At 32.4% G+C, this 19,608-nt stretch overlaps 1 protein-coding gene across 1 annotated transcript in view; it reads left to right on the top strand.

The window, feature by feature from the left end:
* The first annotated feature begins 9,144 nt into the window (after positions 1-9,144).
* Positions 9,145-19,608, top strand: part of LOC119612392 (small conductance calcium-activated potassium channel protein-like) — a 71,448-nt gene continuing 60,984 nt past the window's right edge. The window contains exon 1 of the mRNA XM_037968198.1: positions 9,145-9,747. The gene's annotated coding sequence lies outside the window, so the exon portion shown is untranslated. The remainder of the gene's footprint in view (positions 9,748-19,608) is intronic.

Genomic DNA, 19,608 nt, shown 5'->3' with positions numbered 1-19,608 from the left:
GTCTAGTCTATAGTCTAGTCTACAGTCTAGTCTATAGTCTAGTCTATAGTCTAGTCTATAGTCTAGTCTATAGTCTAGTCTATAGTCTAGTCTATAGTCTAGTCTATAGTCTAGTCTATAGTCTAGTCTATAGTCTAGTCTGATAGTCTAGTCTATAGTCTAGTCTATAGTCTAGTCTAGTCTAGTCTAGTGTAGTCTAGTGTAGTCTAGTGTAGTCTAGTCTAGTCTAGTCTAGTCTAGTCTAGTCTACTCTAGTCTAGTCTATAGTCTAGTCTATAGTCTAGTGTATAGTCTAGCCTATAGTCTAGCCTATAGTCTAGTCTATAGTCTAGTCTATAGTCTAGTCTATAGTTTAGTCTATAGTCTAGTCTATAGTCTAGTCTATAGTCTAGTCTATAGGTCTAGTCTATAGTCTAGTCTATAGTCTAGTCTATAGTCTAGTCTATAGTCTAGTCTATAGTCTAGTCTATAGTCTAGTCTATAGTCTAGTCTATAGTCTAGTCTATAGTCTAGTCTATAGTCTGTCTATAGTCTAGTCTATAGTCTAGTCTATAGTCTAGTCTATGTCTAGTCTATAGTCTAGTCTATAGTCTAGTCTATAGTCTAGTCTATAGTCTAGTCTATAGTCTAGTCTATAGTCTAGTCTATAGTCTAGTCTATAGTCTAGTCTATAGTCTAGTCTATAGTCTAGTCTATAGTCTAGTCTATAGTCTAGTCTATAGTCTAGTCTATAGTCTAGTCTATAGTCTAGTCTATAGTCTAGTCTATAGTCTAGTCTATAGTCTAGTCTATAGTCTAGTCTATAGTCTAGTCTATAGTCTAGTCTATAGTCTAGTCTATAGTCTAGTCTGGTCTATAGTCTAGTCTATAGTCTAGTCTATAGTCTAGTCTATAGTCTAGTCTATAGTCTAGTCTATAGTCTAGTCTATAGTCTAGTCTATAGTCTAGTCTATAGTCTAGTCTATAGTCTAGTCTATAGTCTGTCTATAGTCTAGTCTATAGTCTAGTCTATAGTCTAGTCTATAGTCTAGTCTATTGTCTAGTCTATAGTCTAGTCTATAGTCTAGTCTAGTCTAGTCTATAGTCTAGTCTATAGTCTAGTCTATAGTCTAGTCTATAGTCTAGTCTATAGTCTAGTCTATAGTCTAGTCTATAGTCTTGTCTATCTAGTCTATAGTCTAGTCTATAGTCTAGTCTATTGTCTAGTCTATAGTCTAGTCTATAGTCTAGTCTAGTCTATAGTCTAGTCTATAGTCTAGTCTATAGTCTAGTCTATAGTCTAGTCTATAGTCTAGTCTATAGTCTAGTCTATAGTCTAGTCTATAGTCTAGTCTATAGTCTAGTCTATAGTCTAGTCTATAGTCTAGTCTATAGTCTAGTCTATAGTCTAGTCTATAGTCTAGTCTATAGTCTAGTCTATAGTCTAGTCTATAGTCTAGTCTATAGTCTAGTCTATAGTCTAGTCTATAGTCTAGGCTATAGTCTAGTATATAGTCTAGTCTATAGTCTAGTCTATGTCTAGTCTATAGTCTAGTCTATAGTCTAGTCTATAGTCTAGTCTATAGTCTAGTCTATAGTCTAGTCTATAGTCTAGTCTATAGTCTAGTCTATAGTCTAGTCTATAGTCTAGTCTATAGTCTAGTCTATAGTCTAGTCTATAGTCTAGTCTATAGTCTAGTCTATAGTCTAGTCTATAGTCTAGTCTATAGTCTAGTCTATAGTCTAGTCTATAGTCTAGTCTATAGTCTAGTCTATAGTCTAGTCTATAGTCTAGTCTATAGTCTAGTCTATAGTCTAGTCTATAGTCTAGTCTATAGTCTAGTCTATAGTCTAGTCTATAGTCTAGTCTATAGTCTAGTCTATAGTCTAGTCTATAGTCTAGTCTATAGACTATAGTCTAGTCTATAGTCTAGTCTATAGTCTAGTCTATAGTCTAGTCTATAGTCTAGTCTATAGTCTAGTCTATAGTCTAGTCTATAGTCTAGTCTATAGTCTAGTCTATAGTCTAGTCTATAGTCTAGTCTATAGTCTAGTCTATAGTCTAGTCTATAGTCTAGTCTATAGTCTAGTCTATAGTCTAGTCTATAGTCTAGTCTATAGTCTAGTCTATAGTCTAGTCTATAGTCTAGTCTATAGTCTAGTCTATAGTCTAGTCTATAGTCTAGTCTATAGTCTAGTCTATAGTCTAGTCTATAGTCTAGTCTATAGTCTAGTCTATAGTCTAGTCTATAGTCTAGTCTATAGTCTAGTCTATAGTCTAGTCTATAGTCTAGTCTATAGTCTAGTCTATAGTCTAGTCTATAGTCTAGTCTATAGTCTAGTCTATAGTCTAGTCTATAGTCTAGTCTATAGTCTAGTCTATAGTCTAGTCTATAGTCAGTCTATAGTCTAGTCTATAGTCTAGTCTATAGTCTAGTCTATAGTCTAGTCTAGTCTAGTCTATAGTCTAGTCTATAGTCTAGTCTATAGTCTAGTCTATAGTCTAGTCTATAGTCTAGTCTATAGTCTAGTCTATAGTCTAGTCTATAGTCTAGTCTATAGTCTAGTCTATAGTCTAGTCTATAGTCTAGTCTATCTATAGTCTAGTCTAGTCTAGTCTAGTCTATAGTCTAGTCTATAGTCTAGTCTATAGTCTAGTCTATAGTCTAGTCTATAGTCTAGTCTATAGTCTAGTCTATAGTCTAGTCTATAGTCTAGTCTATAGTCTAGTCTATAGTCTAGTCTATAGTCTAGTCTATAGTCTAGTCTATAGTCTAGTCTATAGTCTAGTCTATAGTCTAGTCTATAGTCTAGTCTATAGTCTAGTCTATAGTCTAGTCTATAGTCTAGTCTATAGTCTAGTCTATAGTCTAGTCTATAGTTAGTCTATAGTCTAGTCTATAGTCTAGTCTATAGTCTAGTCTATAGTCTAGTCTATAGTCTAGTCTATAGTCTAGTCTATAGTCTAGTCTATAGTCTAGTCTATAGTCTAGTCTATAGTCTAGTCTATAGTCTAGTCTATAGTCTAGTTATAGTCTAGTCTTATAGTCTAGTCTATAGTCTAGTCTATAGTCTAGTCTATAGTCTAGTCTATAGTCTAGTCTATAGTCTAGTCTATAGTCTAGTCTATTCTAGTCTATAGTTAGTCTATAGTCTAGTCTATAGTCTAGTCTATAGTCTAGTCTATAGTCTAGTCTATAGTCTAGTCTATAGTCTAGTCTATAGTCTAGTCTATAGTCTAGTCTATAGTCTAGTCTATAGTCTAGTCTATAGTCTAGTCTATAGTCTAGTCTATAGTCTAGTCTATAGTCTAGTCTATAGTCTAGTCTATAGTCTAGTCTATAGTCTAGTCTATAGTCTAGTCTATAGTCTAGTCTAGTCTATAGTCTATCTAGTCTATAGTCTAGTCTATAGTCTATAGTCTAGTCTAGTCTAGTCTAGTCTAGTCTAGTCTAGTCTAGTCTAGTCTAGTCTAGTCTAGTCTAGTCTAGTCTAGTCTAGTCTATAGTCTAGTCTAGTCTATATCTAGTCTAGTCTATAGTCTAGTCTAGTCTATAGTCTAGTCTATAGTCTAGTCTATAGTCTAGTCTATAGTCTAGTCTATAGTCTAGTCTATAGTCTAGTCTATAGTCTAGTCTATAGTCTAGTCTATAGTCTAGTCTATAGTCTAGTCTATAGTCTAGTCTATAGTCTAGTCTATAGTCTAGTCTATAGTCTAGTCTATAGTCTAGTCTATAGTCTAGTCTATAGTCTAGTCTATAGTCTAGTCTATAGTCTAGTCTATAGTCTAGTCTAGTCTAGTCTATAGTCTAGTCTATAGTCTAGTCTATAGTCTAGTCTATAGTCTAGTCTATAGTCTAGTCTATAGTCTAGTCTATAGTCTAGTCTATAGTCTAGTCTATAGTCTAGTCTATAGTCTAGTCTATAGTCTAGTCTATAGTCTAGTCTATAGTCTAGTCTATAGTCTAGTCTATAGTCTAGTCTATAGTCTAGTCTATAGTCTAGTCTATAGTCTAGTCTATAGTCTAGTCTATAGTCTAGTCTATAGTCTAGTCTATAGTCTAGTCTATAGTCTAGTCTATAGTCTAGTCTATAGTCTAGTCTATAGTCTAGTCTATAGTCTAGTCTATAGTCTAGTCTATAGTCTAGTCTAGTCTAGTCTATAGTCTAGTCTATAGTCTAGTATAGTCTAGTCTATAGTCTAGTCTAGTCTAGTCTATAGTCTAGTCTATAGTCTAGTCTATAGTCTAGTCTATAGTCTAGTCATAGTCAGTCTATAGTCTAGTCTATAGTCTAGTCTATAGTCTAGTCTATAGTCTAGTCTATAGTCTAGTCTATAGTCTAGTCTATAGTCTAGTCTATAGTCTAGTCTATAGTCTAGTCTATAGTCTAGTCTATAGTCTAGTCTATAGTCTAGTCTATAGTCTAGTCTATAGTCTAGTCTATAGTCTAGTCTATAGTCTAGTCTATAGTCTAGTCTATAGTCTAGTCTATAGTCTAGTCTATAGTCTAGTCTATAGTCTAGTCTATAGTCTAGTCTATAGTCTAGTCTATAGTCTAGTCTATAGTCTAGTCTAGTCTAGTCTAGTGTAGTCTAGTGTAGTCTAGTGTAGTCTAGTCTAGTCTAGTCTAGTCTATCTAGTCTAGTCTACTCTAGTCTAGTCTATAGTCTAGTCTATAGTCTAGTTATAGTCTAGCCTATAGTCTAGCCTATAGTCTAGTCTATAGTCTAGTCTATAGTCTAGTCTATAGTTTAGTCTATAGTCTAGTCTATAGTCTAGTCTATAGTCTAGTCTATAGTCTAGTCTATAGTCTAGTCTATAGTCTAGTCTATAGTCTAGTCTATAGTCTAGTCTATAGTCTAGTCTATAGTCTAGTCTATAGACTAGTCTATAGTCTAGTCTATAGTCTAGTCTATAGTCTAGTCTATAGTGTAGTCTATAGTCTAGTCATAGTCTAGTCTATAGTCTAGTCTAGTCTAGTCTATAGTCTAGTCTATAGTCTAGTCTATAGTCTAGTCTATAGTCTAGTCTATAGTCTAGATATAGTCTAGTCTATAGTCTAGTCTATAGTCTAGTCTATAGTCTAGTCTATAGTCTAGTATATAGTCTAGTCTATAGTCTAGTCTATAGTCTAGTCTAGTCTATAGTCTAGTCTATAGTCTAGTCTATAGTCTAGTCTATAGTCTAGTCTATAGTCTAGTCTATAGTCTAGTCTATAGTCTAGTCTATAGTCTAGTCTATAGTCTAGTCTATAGTCTAGTCTATAGTCTAGTCTATAGTCTAGTCTATAGTCTAGTCTATAGTCTAGTCTATAGTCTAGTCTATTGTCTAGTCTATAGTCTAGTCTATAGTCTAGTCTAGTCTATAGTCTAGTCTATAGTCTAGTCTATAGTCTAGTCTATAGTCTAGTCTATAGTCTAGTCTATAGTCTAGTCTATAGTCTAGTCTATAGTCTAGTCTATAGTCTAGTCTATAGTCTAGTCTATTGTCTAGTCTATAGTCTAGTCTATAGTCTAGTCTAGTCTATAGTCTAGTCTATAGTCTAGTCTATAGTCTAGTCTATAGTCTAGTCTATAGTCTAGTCTATAGTCTAGTCTATAGTCTAGTATAGTCTAGTCTATAGTCTAGTCTATAGTCTAGTCTATAGTCTAGTCTATAGTCTAGTCTATAGTCTAGTCTATAGTCTAGTCTATAGTCTAGTAGTCTAGTCTATAGTCTAGTCTATAGTCTAGTCTATAGTCTAGTCTATAGTCTAGTCTATAGTCTAGTCTATAGTCTAGGCTATAGTCTAGTATATAGTCTAGTCTATAGTCTAGTCTATGGTCTAGTCTATAGTCTAGTCTATAGTCTAGTCTATAGTCTAGTCTATAGTTAGTCTATAGTCTAGTCTATAGTCTAGTCTATAGTCTAGTCTATAGTCTAGTCTATAGTCTAGTCTATAGTCTAGTCTATAGTCTAGTCTATAGTCTAGTCTAGTCGTCTATAGTCTAGTCTATAGTCTAGTCTATAGTCTAGTCTATAGTCTAGTCTATAGTCTAGTCTATAGTCTAGTCTATAGTCTAGTCTATAGTCTAGTCTATAGTCTAGTCTATAGTCTAGTCTATAGTCTAGTCTATAGTTAGTCTATAGTCTAGTCTATAGTCTAGTCTATAGTCTAGTCATAGTAGTCTATAGTCTAGTCTATAGTCTAGTCTATAGTCTAGTCTATAGTCTAGTCTATAGACTATAGTCTAGTCTATAGTCTAGTATAGTCTAGTCTATAGTCTAGTCTATAGTCTAGTCTATAGTCTAGTCTATAGTCTAGTCTATAGTCTAGTCTATAGTCTAGTCTATAGTCTAGTCTATAGTCTAGTCTATAGACTAGTCTATAGTCTAGTCTATAGTCTAGTCTATAGTCTAGTCTATAGTCTAGTCTATAGTCTAGTCTATAGTCTAGTCTATAGTCTAGTCTATAGTCTAGTCTATAGTCTAGTCTATAGTCTAGTCTATAGTCTAGTCTATAGTCTAGTCTATAGTCTAGTCTATAGTCTAGTCTATAGTCTAGTCTATAGTCTAGTCTATAGTCTAGTCTATAGTCTAGTCTATAGTCTAGTCTATAGTCTAGTCTATAGTCTAGTCATAGTCTAGTCTATGTCTAGTCTATAGTCTAGTCTATAGTCTAGTCTATAGTTCTAGTCTATAGTCTAGTCTATAGTCTCGTCTATAGTCTAGTCTATAGTCTAGTCTATTGTCTAGTCTATAGTCTAGTCTATAGTCTAGTTCTAGTCTATAGTCTAGTCTATGTCCTAGTCCTATAGTCTAGTCTATGTCTAGTCATAGTCTAGTTTATCTAGTCTATAGTCTAGTCTATAGTCTAGTCTATAGTCTAGTCTATAGTCTAGTCTATAGTCTAGTCTATAGTCTAGTCTATAGTCTAGTCTAGTCTATAGTCTAGTCTAGTCTATAGTCTAGTCTATAGTCTAGTCTATAGTCTAGTCTATAGTCTAGTCTATAGTCTAGTCTATAGTCTAGTCTATAGTCTAGTCTATAGTCTAGTCTATAGTCTAGTCTATAGTCTAGTCTATGTCTAGTCTATAGTCTAGTCTATAGTCTAGTCTATAGTCTAGTCTATAGTCTAGTCTATAGTTTTCTATAGTCTAGTCTATAGTCTAGTCTATAGTCTAGTCTATTGTCTAGTCTATAGTCTAGTCTATAGTCTAGTCTATAGTCTAGTCTATAGTCTAGTCTATAGTCTAGTCTATAGTCTAGTCTATAGTCTAGTCTATAGTCTAGTCTATAGTCTAGTTTAGTCTAGTCTATAGTCTAGTCTATAGTCTAGTCTAAGTCTAGTCTATAGTCTAGTCTATAGTCTAGTCGATAGTCTAGTCTATAGTCTAGTCTATAGTCTGTCTATAGTCTAGTCTATAGTCTAGTCTATAGTTCTAGTCTATAGTCTAGTCTATAGTTTAGTCTATAGTCTAGTCTATAGTCTAGTCTATAGTCTAGTCTATAGTCTAGTCTATAGTCTAGTCTATAGTCTAGTCTATAAGTCTAGTCTATAGTCTAGTCTATAGTCTAGTCTATAGTCTAGTCTATAGTCTAGTCTATAGTCTAGTCCTATAGTCTAGTCTATAGTCTAGTCTATAGTCTAGTCTATAGTACTATCTATCTATAGTCTAGTCCTAGTCATAGTCTAGTCTAGTCTATAGTCTAGTCTAGTCTAGAGTCTAGTCTAGTCTAGTCTAGTCTAGTCTAGTCTAGTCTAGTCTAGTCTAGTCTAGTCTAGTCTAGCTAGTCTAGTCTATCTATTCTAGTCTAGTCTAGTCTAGTCTAGTCTAGTCTAGTCTCGTCTAGTCTAGTCTAGTCTATCTAGTCTAGTCTATAGTCTAGTCTAGTCTATAGTCTAGTCTAGTCTATAGTCTAGTCTATAGTCTAGTCTATAGTCTAGTCTATAGTCTAGTCTATAGTCTAGTCTATAGTCTAGTCTATATCTAGTCTATAGTCTAGTCTATAGTCTAGTCTATAGTCTAGTCTATAGTCTAGTCTATAGTCTAGTCTATAGTCTAGTCTATAGTCTAGTCTATAGTCTAGTCTATAGTCTAGTCTATAGTCTAGTCTAGTCTAGTCTATAGTCTAGTCTATAGTCTAGTCTATGTCCTAGTCTATAGTCTAGTCTATAGTCTAGTCTATAGTCTAGTCTATAGTCTAGTCTATAGTCTAGTCTATAGTCTAGTCTATAGTCTAGTCGATAAGTCTAGTCTATAGTCTAGTCTATAGTCTAGTCTATAGTCTAGTCTATAGTCTAGTCTATAGTCTAGTCTATAGTCTAGTCTATAGTCTAGTCTATAGTCTAGTCTATAGTCTAGTCTATAGTCTAGTCTATAGTCTAGTCTATAGTCTAGTCTATAGTCTAGTCTATAGTCTAGTCTATATCTAGTATAGTCTAGTCTATAGTCTAGTCTATAGTCCTAGTCTATAGTCTAGTCTATAGTCTAGTCTAAGTCTAGTCTATAGTCTAGTCTATAGTCTAGTCTATAGTCTAGTCTATAGTCAGTCTAGTCTATCTAGTCTAGTCTATAGTCTAGTCTATAGTCTAGTCTATAGTCTAGTCTATAGTCTAGTCTATAGTCAGTCTATAGTCTAGTCTATAGTCTATCTATAGTCTAGTCTATAGTCTAGTCTATAGTCTAGTCTATAGTCTAGTCTATAGTCTAGTCTATAGTCTAGTCTATAGTCTAGTCTATAGTCTAGTCTATAGTCTAGTCTATAGTCTAGTCTATAGTCTAGTCTATAGTCTAGTCTATAGTCTAGTCTATAGTCTAGTCTATAGTCTAGATTCTATAGTCTAGTCTATAGTCTAGTCTATAGTTTAGTCATATAGTCTAGCCTAGTCTACTATTGATTGGCTTAAAAACAGACATGGTTCTGAGCACAAATTCCCACTCCTCGATGGTAGTGTAGGGTATAAAAAATATGTATATTAGTGTGTTTTTAATTCGTATTGGCTCTCAAATTAGATATATAAAATATCCAAATCTGTGCATATATAAATTGCAACATATAAAGCTGTCTATTAGTTTATATAATAAAAAATAAAAATAAAATTATTAAAGAAATAAAAAATTTATAACAATCAAGCTGTAACTAACAACCAACTTCTACCGTTTTCTGTCATTTTAGTGTAACGACGAGAACGAGCAATGTTGCATAAACAAAAAACTGATGTGATACGCTTATCAACGTCAACTCAAACGACGGGGGTAATAACTAAAAATGAAACTTAAAATAATAAATTAAAAAAAATAAACCTCGACTTGTTATTGTACAAAAAATTTAAGTAAATAAAAACGTTACAAGTTACAACAACAAAAGTACCAAGTTACAAAAAATATAAGAAAACATAAAAAATCTCCACAAGCACGTTTGTTAGCCAACTTAAAAACAAAAAAAAAAAAAAACAAAAAATGAACTACTACAATTTTGTAACAAACTCGGGCTAAAAGGATAACAACGAAACTGGTACTGACTGAATTGGACTCTATGAGTACTTTCTTAAATAGCAGAGTGTATACAACCACAGAACTACACACGTTTGCTGCCTCCCTTTCCTCTAAATATTTATTTGTATTAAAATAAAGAGATTCGACTGGCCAACATTGAGTCATTGTATATCACCACGTCGATCTCTCGTCGTGAGTTTGTTTGCTTGTTTGTATGAGAAGACATAGTAGCCCAAGGATTAAACCGGCAACGAGAACGTTGGATTTTATAAAGCGTCGAATGCAAGGTAAGTGAATTTGTTGCAACAACAACTACAACAAGTACTTGTAAAATACTTACAACCTACATACCTAAAAGTGCAATTAATTTACTCTTCGTTTTCTTCTTGTTATTTTTCTTCAACATACCTGTATTTATTTTTATAAACATACATACATATATTTGTAAGTTTTCGTTGTTATTTAAAAAAGCTGAATAGCATGGTGTTACACCTTTTAAGTTATGATGGCGTACAGAAATTTATTGTTAACTTAATAAAAGAACAGTGGTTTAAACTGAACATTTTAATAAAATCTTAATCAAATATAATATTTAGACGAGATTATAATTATAAAGAAATAAACCTAGACTCGACTAAGTAACTAGTCTAGACTATAGACTAGACTAGACTAGACTATAGACTAGACTATAGACTAGACTATAGACTAGACTATAGACTAGACTATAGACTAGACTATAGACTAGACTATAGACTAGACTATAGACTAGACTATAGACTAGACTATAGACTAGACTATAGACTAGACTATAGACTAGACTATAGACTAGACTATAGACTAGACTATAGACTAGACTATAGACTAGACTATAGACTAGACTATAGACTAGACTATAGACTAGACTATAGACTAGACTATAGACTAGACTATAGACTAGACTATAGACTAGACTATAGACTAGACTATAGACTAGACTATAGACTAGACTATAGACTAGACTATAGACTAGACTATAGACTAGACTAGACTAGACTATAGACTAGACTATAGACTAGACTATAGACTAGACTATAGACTAGACTATAGACTAGACTATAGACTAGACTATGACTAGACTATAGACTAGACTATAGACTAGACTATAGACTAGACTATAGACTAGACTATAGACTAGACTATAGACTAGACTATAGACTAGACTATAGACTAGACTATAGACTAGACTATAGACTAACTAGACTATGACTAGACTATAGACTAGACTATAGACTAGACTATAGACTAGACTATAGACTAGACTATAGACTAACTATAGACTAGACTATAGACTAGACTATAGACTAGACTATAGACTAGACTATAGACTAGACTATAGACTACTATAGACTAGACTATAGACTAGACTATAGACTAGACTATAGACTAGACTATAGACTAGACTATAGACTAGACTATAGACTAGACTATAGACACACTAGACTATAGACTAGACTATATATAGACTAGACTATAGACTAGACTATAGACTAGACTATAGACTAGACTATAGACTAGACTAGACTATAGACTAGACTAGACTATAGACTAGACTATACTAGACTATAGACTAGACTAGACTATAGACTAGACTAGACTATAGACTAGACTATGACTAGACTATAGACTAGACTATAGACTAGACTATAGACTAGACTATAGACTAGACTATAGACTACTATAGACTAGACTATAGACTAGACTATAGACTAGACTATAGACTAGACTATAGACTAGACTATAGACTATACTATAGACTAGACTATAGACTAGACTATAGACTAGACTATAGACTAGACTATAGACTAGACTATAGACTAGACTATAGACTAGACTATAGACTAGACTATAGACTAGACTATAGACTAGACTATAGACTAGACTATAGACTAGACTATAGACTAGACTATAGACTAGACTATAGACTAGACTATAGACTAGAGTATAGACTAGACTATAAGACTATAGACTAGACTATAGACTAGACTAGACTAGAGTATAGACTAGACTATAGACTAGACTATAGACTAGACTTAGACTAGACTATAGACTAGACTATAGACTAGACTATAGACTAGACTATAGACTAGACTATAGACTAGACTATAGACTAGACTATAGACTAGACTATAGACTAGACTATAGACTAGACTATAGACTAGACTATAGACTAGACTATAGACTAGACTATAGACTAGACTATAGACTAGACTATAGACTAGACTATAGACTAGACTATAGACTAGACTATAGACTAGACTATAGACTAGATATAGACTAGACTATAGATAGACTATAGACTAGACTATAGACTAGACTATAGACTAGACTATAGACTAGACTATAGACTAGACTATAGACTCATAGACTAGACTATAGCTAGACATAGACTAGACTATAGACTAGACTATAGACTAGACTATAGACTAGACTATAGACTAGACTATAGATAGACTATAGACTAGACTATAGACTAGACTATAGACTAGACTATAGACTAGACTATAGACTAGACTATAGACTAGACTATAGACTAGACTATAGACTAGACTATAGACTAGATATAGACTAGACTATAGACTAGACTATAGACTAGACTATAGACTAGACTATAGACTAGACTATAGACTAGACTATAGACTAGACTATAGACTAGACTATAAATTCATTCTTAGTTTTTTAAATTCTTTAAATAATTTTTTGTTTCACTCCACTGTATTGTGTCAATGCCAACGTCAATATCCAACAACATCTTAATTGTATTGACGTGTTGTTCTGACTTTTTGGTGAACATTTTTTATTATTTTTTATACATTTGTATTGCATTTCTTCAGAATTTCTTTCTTTAAATTTTAATTGAAGCCGACTATTATTTATATATTTGTGCACTTGGAGTCCTTTTTATTTTTTCAACTTTTTAATTAAATTTTTGAAATGCCTTCGAACTACAGCAACAACAAGTGGCCAAGTGAAATGTCAAAAGGGCAGTTGCTTTTGTTCAGAATTTTTGTTAAAAAAAAACACAAACATTTTAAATGTAAAAACCACAAAGAAATTCTAATGGAAATATTTCCTCTCGTTTCATTCGTTAGAAAATATCGAAAGAAACGTTAAAAAATTAGCTATTATCAAGGTTATAGATTTTATATTAGAAAAGTGTTTTTTGTTGTTATCAGAAATCGATAAAAAACGTAAGTTTGACAGTTTATTAGAAATTCCAACTATAATATTTATTATTTATGTGTAACAGTTTCTTATAATTAAATTTTCTGTATGAAAAAAAGTTGTATGTTTTTATGTGTCATATTTAGTTGGAAATAGAGACATTCCATCGTATTTTGACAGAAATTTTAATATTTTTTCGGACATAAGTTTGTTTGTGTGTGTGTGTATAGATAAGTATGTATATACACCTGTTATGTATGCATGTGTTAAAATGTTTCTATGAACCCTTTAGTTTGGGGTGATTGTCTCAAGTTGTCGATTTACTATATGAAGATATATATTTGCCCTACAAGGACTTTAATCGGGATTCTCTTTTACTTCTGTTAGGATAAATAACTATTTCTTGAGGTTATTATGCAGAAACAAATGTGCATTATATATATTAAAATTGAATTGATTAATTTCTCGTTAGCATTACTAGGGTACACTTAAGTGACACCTGTTTCTTTATTATTAATTTTATAAAGAGATAAAGTTATGTCAAGTCCTCAAATAATAAAAACGTAAATCAACCAAATAGATATTTGAGATAAATAATGCCTAAAAGGGACAAGCACTGCCGGTCTTTTCTTTTATATATGGGTGTGTAATATTCAAATGAAATTTTCTTTAACTAATTTACTTAATTACTTCTCATTTGATTAGATTGTTTTGACACAGAAAAAAATTAACAAAAAATTAATTCATTCAAATATACACTGCGAAAAATTTGCCATACTTTTAAGTACTCTAATAATGACTTACACGTAATCATATATGTGAGTACTTATTTTGAGTTTTGCCATTATATATTCATTATGATACTAAAGGGGCTCCTTTAGAACAGTGTGGTTGTGGATTGTTGTCGAGGAATGCTACAGATAGATCTCCGGGCGGCAAGCATTGGGACTGTCTTATTTTGTCACTAGTTTGTACTCTAAGGCATCACAAAGCGAAAATAATGGGTCGTCTATAGTTCAACCTGTGGTTTTGATGTTTTTATACCCTACACCACTGTAGTGGGGAGGCTGTTATGCGTTTGTGTTGATGTTTGTAACACCTAAAGTAAACCAATTACTTTCAACTATGTCCATCCGTCTGTCTGTCTCTGTCTGTCCGTCTGTCAAGTAATTGTAATTGACTAAATCTCAATCAAAGACCAATCACTTTCAACTATGTTCATCCGTCTGTCTGTCTGTCTGTCTGTCCGTCTGTCTGTCTGTCTGTCTGTCTATCTGTCAAGTAATTGTAATTAACCAAACCTCAAATACTATTATTTCAAATGTAATTGTAATTAAAAATGTAACTAAGCCGGAAATTAATAACTTATTTTGACCACTTTCAGTGGGCTTTGTTCTTAGTGGGATTATGCCTTCACCTAACTTTAAAATGATGACCTTGACTTTAATCATAAAGTTTACATGGTCACACAGACGGACAGATATTTATGTGGAAGGATAGACAGATGGACGGACATGGTTATACACAGTTAGGAAATAATTCGGATATTATTTAAGCTTATGCATATAAACATTATTATTGTTGGATGGTAATCGACATAATTAGTTTCTAACCTTACCACTAAAAAATGTACAACTATAACTTTACATTCTTTTTCTCACTGTATTAACAAAAAAATGAGAACATTTTCTTTAATTTATACAAACCTAATCAAATTACAATGGTGCTTATTACCACAAAAAAAATGTTTAGCATATGAATTTTTTATAACAATTCCCAAAAGTATTAAACAAAAATACTTGAAATTATCCAACATTTATATGGACATTAGGGTAGTTTGTGTTTTTATTAATGAAATGCAATAGCTTTAAGAATTTATAAATTTTTAGCCCCACTTTTGGTTCTTTATAGTTTCGCTCATAGGGGCCCAAAATTGTACTTTCACTTTACCTCACGTAAAACGATTACGTATATCGTTATCATGATAAAATTCCACATAAACACTTTCAATAAAGATCGGTCCATAGCCCTGTTAATAGCTTTTAGTCGGATCGTTTGTAATTTTTGAAAATTTTACATAATTACTAGCCATGCCCTGTGTGCAACGCCCACTATTGTAAATTTATAAATTTTTTCAAATATTCATAATTCATATTCGTTATTCGTTCAAAATTTGAGTATTCTAGCTCTAAGGATTTCCCAAATATACGAATTTTTGTCTTCAATTCTTATGGAGGATGCTACGCCCTCTACGGCTTATCCGGTCATGTTGTCCCAAATTGTGCATATGAGTTTGAAAGTTGCTTGTGCCAAATTTCAAAGTTTTAGCTGTGATAGATACCCAGATATACAAATTCATGTGGAAGGTGCCACGCCCCCTATTTATAGTTCGCCCACTTTGTCTTAAATATTCATTATGATACTAAAAGGGCCCCGTTAGAACTATAACTGTTATGTTTTGTCATATATACTTTAATATTTTCTTTATATGAGAAGTAACACGCTCACTATAGAAGGTGCGCCCTCTATGGCTTATACGGCCATGTTGTCCCAAATTGTACATATGAGTTTGAAAGTTGCTTGTGCCAAATTTCAAAGTTTTGGCTGTGATATATTCCCAGATTCATCCAAATTCATGTGGAAGGTACCACGCCCCATATTTGTAGTTCGCCCATTTTGTCTTAAATATTCATTATGATACTAAAGGGGCTCCGTTAGAACTATAACTGTTATGTTTTAATATTTAATATTTTTTAATATTTTCTTTATATGAGAGGTAACACACCCACTATGGAAGGTCCGTCCATTTAGTTTTCAAATTTTGAGAAGTGCCTAATGACACAATCTGTACTTTTAGAAATTCACAAAAAAAATCCACCCTAATACAAGTATATGATACATACCAATACATATATTTTACTAAACTTTACAACACCCAAAAACACAAAAGACACCATTGTAAAGATATTAAAGATAAAGAGGTACATCGATACTACCACTCTCGCAAATAACCTTCCGCTTAAACTACCTTCCAAATTCATTCATTCATTCCTCTACTCCTGCATAATGTTTAGGTCATTATCATTAGTATTGTATTTCTCAATTAAAATTTTATTGACGCACATGTTTAGTGTGTATGCGGTTCACAAAAAGGGTATTCAATTCAGTGTTTATTCAGTATCATCAACTGCTCGTGCATGTGTGATAAACGTTAAAAGTGTAGCATATCGAGTTACAAAAAAAATTAAATTCAACAAATAACTTTTCATATTATAAAAAATAATAGTCTTAAAAAACTGAATTTAGTCGTAACAACATAAAATTGTTTTCTAATTTCAAAATAAAATAAAACGACAAAATATATTTTCTCTTTTCTGTTATTTCCAAGAATTCGAAACGTTTGGTTTTAATTAAAAAAAAAACGACAGAATAGCAAAATGTATTGAATACCTTCAATGGCTGTATTTATGTAAGTTTGATTTTTTTTTTATATTTAATGAACATTTATTTTTGTCGTCTACCATTCGATTGACGTAAATTTCTTATGGCCCTCAGCTGTGTGTGGAAAGTTATGGTCGATATTTTTTTTCTATTTGTGATTTTCTTAAGGAGAAAGGTGGTTCATTATTTTGAAATCAATATTATTAAAGTTTTATTTTGATTTGTGTTTTTAAATTAATGTACTTGTAGTTAAGTTACTTATCGAATTCATTGAAAAATTTTTGTTAAACAAGTATTTATTTTTAAAAATTTGCTCAATTATTTATTTTATTTTAATAATTAAAGAATATTTGAAACCGTAGTAATTTGGGTGGCCATTAAATAATTTTTGTTAATCAACAGGTGTTTTTGGAACAAGCAGAATCTTACTTAAAGCCAAAAATATTTAAAAATGTTTGAATTTTCACTTTTATATCGACCGAAAATTTCTTCAGTTTCCAATTTTTATCAAAAAACCTGCAAAAAAAAGTGTTAAATATATTAACTTTACCCCGATATCAAAATTAAGGAATGTGTCAAAAAAAGGCGTTTTATGGGAGCTATGACATATTATGTGCGGATCAGGAGAAACTTTCTAAAAATTATTTTCATATATATACAAAACATATTCGAGTAAAATTTTATCATCGGATGTGGACTTTATACGGGAGCTGTGGTTAATCATGGACCAATCTATGCTCCGAACTATAGTGCAGTTCTCTATAGTTCAGACTATAGATGTGTCCATAGTCCAGACTATAGATAAGTCTATAGTCCAGACTATAGATAAGACTATAGTCCAGACTATAGTCCAGACAATAGATAAGTCTATCGTCCAGACTATAGATAAATCTATAGTCCGGACTATAGAGAAGTCTATTGTATTGGCTTTATACGGGAGCTGTGGTTAATTATGGACCAATCTATGCTCCGAACTATAGTTCAGTTCTCTATAGTTCAGACTGTAGATGTGTCCATAGTCCAGACTATAGATAAGTCTATAGTCCAGACTATAGATAAGACTATAGTCCAGACTATAGATAAGACTATAGTCCAGACCATAGATAAGTCTATCGTCCACACTATAGATAAATCTATAGTCCGGACTATTGTCTGTTGTCCAGACTATAGTCCAGCCTATAGATAGGTTAGGTTGAGGATAGGATACACCTAGGCCACTATCGGGCTTGTTGTGCGCTTCGGGCCTGTTGTGTGCTAAGTCCAGAGTATATATCAGTATATAGTCCAGATTAATAATATGGTCCAGACTATAGATAAGTCTATAGTGCAGAGTATAGATAAGTCTATAGTCCAGAGTATAGATAAGTCTATAGTCCAGACTTAAGATAAGTCTTAGTCCAGCCTATAGATAAATCAATATTTCAGACTATAGATAAGTCTATAGTCCAGACTATAGATAAGTCTATAGTTCAGACTATAGATAAGTCTATACTCCAGACTATAGATAAGTCTATAGTCCAGACTATAGATAAATCGATAGTCCAGACTATAGATAAGTCAATAGTCCATACTATAGATAAGTCTATAGTCCAGACTATAGATAAGTCTATAGTACAGACTATAGATTAGTTTATAGTCCAGACTATAGATTAGTCTATAGTCCAGACTTATAGATAGTCCAGACTATAGATAAATCTATACTATATATAGCTCTATAGTCCAGTCTATAGAAAGGTCTATAGTCCAGTCTATAGATAGGTCTATAGTCCAGACTATAGATAAGTCTATAATCCAGACTATAGATAAGTCTATAGTCCAGACTATTGATAAGTCTATAGTCCAGACTGCAGATAAGTCTATAGTCCAGACCATAGATAAGTCTACAATCCAGACTGTAGATAAGTCTATAGTCTAGACTATAGATAAGTTTATAGTCCAGATTATTGATAAGTCTATAATCCAGACTATAGATAAGTCTATAGTCCAGACTAGAGAGAAGTCTATTCCAGACTATAGAGAAGTCTATAATCCAGACTATAGATAAGTCTAAAGTCCAGATTTTAGATAAGTCTATAGTCGAGTCTATAGATAAGTCTATAGTCCAGACTATGGATAAGTCTGTAGTCTAGACTATAGATAAGTCTACAGGCCAGACTAGAGAAGTCTATAGTCCAGATTATAGATAAGTCTATAGTCCAGTCTATAGATAAGTCTATAGTCCAGACTATAGATAAGTCTACAGTCTAGACTATAGATTAGTCTATAGTCCAGACTTATAGATAATTCTATAGTCCGGACTATAGACAAGTCTATAGTCCAGACTATAGATAAATCTATAGTCCAGACTATAGATAAATCTATAGTCCAGACTATAGATAGGTCTATAGTCCAGTCTATAGATAGACTATAGATAAGTCTATAGTTCAGACTATAGATAAGTCTATACTCCAGACTATAGATATGTCTATAGTCCAGACTATAGATAAGTCTATAGTCCAGACTTATATACAGATAAGTCTATAGTCCAGACTATAGATTAGATTATAGACAGACTATAGATTAGTCTATAGTCCAGCCTTATAGATAGTCCAGACTTACAGATAGTCCAGACTATAAATAAGTCTACAGTCCAGACTGTAGATAAGTCTATATTCCAGACTATAGATAAGTCTATAGTCCAGACTACGGATAAGTCTGTAGTCCAGATTATAGATAAATCTATAGTCTATAACTATAATCCATGTTATAGACTTTAGGCGTTTCTATAGTACAGCCTATATATTATATTCTATGCTATGGCGAGTCAATGGCCCAGACTATAGGGAGTTCTACAGTTACAATTTTAGAAAAGTATATAGTCCAACTCTTTAGTCGATTCTTTATAGTTCAGACTACTTGTCGAGCCCACTGTTACGTTACATTTGTTTTTTCTATATAAAACGTGAAATAAGTTTTATATATCACGCTATTATTTGTTCCAGGTTTCCTTGTATTATTTTTCGCAAAACAAAACATGAAATTTTTAAACCTTTCGTGCCAAAACTATCAATATTTAATGTAATAATCTAATTTTGCAAAAAAAAAAAACCCAGTTATCAGAAACCATTTTTATGCCACAGGAGCTTTCAATATAGTATATTTTCTAATAAAACTGAAGAAACTGAAAACATAACTCATGCTCTCACCAACGATAAACAACAACAAACTAATTATGAAAACCCCTAAACTTTTAATGTACCTTTTGTTCACCTATAAATGTTTTAATGCTCTTAGATGGGAAGTTGTTTGTTCCCAATATTAGTGGTATTTGCTTTTGCATTAGTACATGTGTACCGGCACACCAATGGAATATTTATATTGCTAAGAGTTTGAGAGAATAACTAAAGGAAGAAGATTTTACGTGCGTGTTTCCGCACATTTGTGCAGGTTGGTGTTTGTTTAGTTATTTGTAAATATATGTACATCTTGACCATACCAATTTGAAAATTAGTGGAAAATAACATAAA

The sequence above is a fragment of the Lucilia sericata genome, unplaced genomic scaffold (genome assembly GCF_015586225.1).
Source record: "Lucilia sericata isolate MDLA Ls3-8-SP2 unplaced genomic scaffold, ASM1558622v1 Contig001679F_arrow, whole genome shotgun sequence".
Lineage (NCBI taxonomy): Eukaryota > Metazoa > Arthropoda > Insecta > Diptera > Calliphoridae > Lucilia > Lucilia sericata.
The sequence above is the reverse complement of the archived record's forward strand: the minus strand, read 5'-3'. Positions and strand labels throughout refer to the sequence as shown.